Here is a 3,553-nt window from a genome sequence, read left to right as displayed (position 1 = left end):
CCCCCCCCCCCCCTCTACCCCTAGCATCTCTCAGGACATGCACACAGTTGAAACAAAAAAACTTTATTTACCTAATAACATCCTTTATTATTTACCTAATAACATCCTTCCCCCCTCCCTCTCTCAACAAACAACCTCCTCCTCTCCCAGAACCAACAGAGCCCCGCCACCCCCCTCCTCACCCACCAATAATAAAAACCCACTTAGAAGTGGAAAACTATGTACAATTGGAAAACTATTTGCAACATCATTGGTTTTTGAGCCCAGAGTGGGGAGCTGTGGGGAGGGGAGGGCCTAGGGGGCAGAGCCTGGGGACAGGTACCAGCACCCCAGCCTCAGGATGTTCCCCCATGGGCCTGGGGGCCATGGCAACCCCAGTGGGTGGCAGCCTCATGCATGGCCAGGTCTTTGAGCTCACGGTGCAGGGAAGAGTGGAAGGGCTGAGCCCAGGCAGGCGGCGGCAGGTCCAGGGCAGGGCCAGGCCAGGGGGTCTGGCAGGCAGGAGGTGCCCAAGGACCCCCTCCCAGGCCCAATTGGGGGCCTGCTACAGGGCGGCAGGTGGGACCCAGGAGCCCTGCAGAGCCACGGGCAGGGGTCAGGCAGTGGGAGGTATGGATGCCACCTCCAGGCCCAGGAGGGTGTCCAGGGCCTGGCAGTCAGCATCCCCCTGCTGCTGGAGCAGCTCCTTTCAGATCCAGTGAGCCCCCAGTCCCATACCTCCACCCAGACAACATCTTCCGCCTGCCAGGCCTGCTCTTCCACCTTCTGCTTCTCTGCCACCAGCCACTGGAGCAAGAGCAGCTAGTGCATCCGGACGGCGTCAGCGGTGCATGGCGTTGACTCAGAGCCTGCATCTCCACTGGGCTGGTGGGCTCTTCCCCATGTCCAGATGTTGGCTCTACAGAGGCAAGAAACAGAAGCCTTTTGTGCCAGTTTGTGACATTTCAGAGAGATGTTCTGGACTAATGACCATGAGCTGCCCAGGGACCATGGTAAGCTGGCTGGGCAGGCTCGGGCTTAGGCAGCTGCTGCCTGAGCCCCAAATCCCCACTTACTCCCCTGGGGCCAGTGACCTGCCACAGGCAGCAGAAGGCTGGGGCTAAAGGGGCTCAACCCCGCCAAATGCAGGGCAGTGGGTAGGGCTGCAAGGCAGCACAGCTATGGGCTCTGGGCGACAGCAGCAGGGTGGGAAGGGGTGTGCACACAGCCAGAATCACAGCCTGGCATATGGATGACTGATGTCCCAGCACAACAGACAAGTACCAGTCTACCTCCGGCCGGAGGGCGGGGGGGGCAGATCAAGGCCCCACAGTGAGGGAGGGAGTGGAGCACAGGCAGGGGTGAATGAGGCACTGGCCAGACTAGGTGGTGAGACAGTCAGAGCCCAGGCAGCTCATCCAGGCGTTTTGGGGGGGGGGGGCCCCCCGCCGCTGTGCACACCCAGGTGAAGGCCTGAGGGGCATGTGCCCCCTGATCTATGTGTGGACTGGAGGCTGCTGCCACCACAGACTGGGCTTTGCACGCCACTGCACTGGGAGCAGCATGATGCCATGTGCATCCCACCACCAGGCGGGTAGGGGGCATGGTGCAGCCCAGTGGTGGGACACACATGGCATCACGCCACTCCCGAGGCAGCTGCAGCAGTGCACTTATCCCACGGTGCAGTAGCAGCCCTGTGCATAGATGGAAGGGGCACAGTGGTGGGAGCCCCCCCATGTCCCTGGATAAGCCGCCTGGGCTCCAATTGTCCCACCACCAGGCCCGGCAGGGGCCCCATTCATCCCTGCCCATGCCCCGCTCCCTCCCTCACTGCGGTGGTTTCAATCTGCCTTCCCAACCCCTTCTCTCTCCCCGCACCCGTTCCTGCACAGCCTTACCTGCTGGGCGAGGGCGGGCGTGAATGCACCTGCGTATGCTCAGTCCCCACAAATAAGAGAGGCAACCTTGTGGCTGCCTATAAGTTCATCATGGGGGAACAGAAGGGAATTGGTGAGGCTTTACTCACCAAGGCGCCCCTGGGGGTTACAAGAAATAATGGCCATAAGCTAGCAGAGAGCAGATTTAGACTAGACATTAGGAAGAACTTCTTCACAGTTAGTGGCCAAGGTCTGGAATGGGCTCCCAAGGGAGGTGGTGCTCTCCCCTACCCTGGGGGTCTTCAAGAGGAGGTTAGATAAGCATCTAGCTGGGGTCATCTAGACCCAGCCCTCTTTCCTGCCTATGCAGGGGGTCGGACTCGATGATCTATTGAGGTCCCTTCCGACCCTCACATCTATGAATCTATGAATTTTTTTCTCCCTCTGCCTATGTGACCTGCTGTGTGCTGGCTGCAGTCATCCTGCCTCCCCTGCTCCCTTCCTAGGGTGGGCCAGGCCAGGCTGTTGGCAGCTCCAAGCCCCACTGCCCCCCGCTCTCTCTGCAGGCCAACCACTCTGCCGTGCTGCATCCCAGCCCACAGTGCCCGGCCTTGGGGCACATGCGGTTCCTGGACAACTGGGGCAAGGAGCTGGCTGTGCCCGCGCCCTCCCTGCTGGAGGGGCAGTCGGGGCAGGGGCAGGGGTGGGGACTGGGACAGCCCCCCCACTCAGTGCAAGACTTATTATATGTCTGGGGCTCACAAGGTTGGCAGCTTGGTGCAGACCTCCCCATTGGTATGGGTGACCAGCTGCACCATGTCTGTAGCCCATGGTGTGTGGTGAGCCAGCACCTGGCCAGGGGCCGTTGGCTGGAGGTGATGTTGCTGGCCGCTCCTTGTGCAGGGGGGCTGGGGCTGTGCCGAGGGTGAGGCAGCTGCTGGTCAGGGCTCCCTGAGCTGCCAGTGGATGCAGCATCTGGGGAGGAGGACGGGGTGGGGTGCTGAAGGTCCAAGGCCTCCTCCTCCGGTGTTGTGTCACCAGAGGGGTTGTGGGGTGGGGGCTCGGGAAGACTGCCCCTGCTGGGTCACAGGGTTGTGGCCTAGATCCCAGGGCACCAAAATACGGACCAGCTGCCACATTAAGGCCATGGTCTTGTAGGCATGACTGAACTGATGATTGTAATCAGTTATGGCCATCCACTGTGCCCACAAGGCCTTGACCTTAATGAGTCACTGCTGTGCTGACCCAGGGATTGTATTAAGTCACGTGTTCAGCTATGGTGGGACTCATCCATGGAGATAATACAAGTTTAAGATTCTGGTGCAGTGCCAGGCTGGACCAACAGTCAGGCATTGTCACCTCAGCATCACACTGGAGCCAATTCAAGGCTGCTAGTGGCAGAGACCCAGCCTGCCCTGTGGATTCAGCAGCAGATACAACACCCTTTCCTGGGCTCAGCTCCCTCTGCCCATTTCCAGCAGCAGAGACCCAACTCACCTCAGTATGCTAGGGGAAGGTGTTGCCCAGCTGGGCAGTGCTAGGCATGCAGCATGGACAGCACAGGCTCCAGGCATGGGTGTTACATGTCCTCATGGGCAGGTGTGTGAGCAGTGACACCCAGTGCTGGGGTCAGTGTCATGGGGGGACGGGAGGGGAGAAGGAGAGAGAGGAAGAAGTTTTGGGGAGGCAGATGGACC

The 3,553-nt window shown here is 60.1% G+C and overlaps 1 protein-coding gene across 1 annotated transcript in view; it reads left to right on the top strand.

The window, feature by feature from the left end:
- The window catches only part of CCL28 (C-C motif chemokine ligand 28), a 16,618-nt gene that overhangs the window by 7,739 nt on the left and 5,326 nt on the right, over positions 1 to 3,553 (top strand). The gene's annotated exons all lie outside the window — the stretch shown is intronic.

This window comes from Alligator sinensis, unplaced genomic scaffold (assembly GCF_000455745.1).
Source record: "Alligator sinensis unplaced genomic scaffold, ASM45574v1 scaffold663_1, whole genome shotgun sequence".
Classification (NCBI taxonomy): Eukaryota; Metazoa; Chordata; order Crocodylia; family Alligatoridae; genus Alligator; species Alligator sinensis.
The sequence above is the reverse complement of the archived record's forward strand: the minus strand, read 5'-3'. Positions and strand labels throughout refer to the sequence as shown.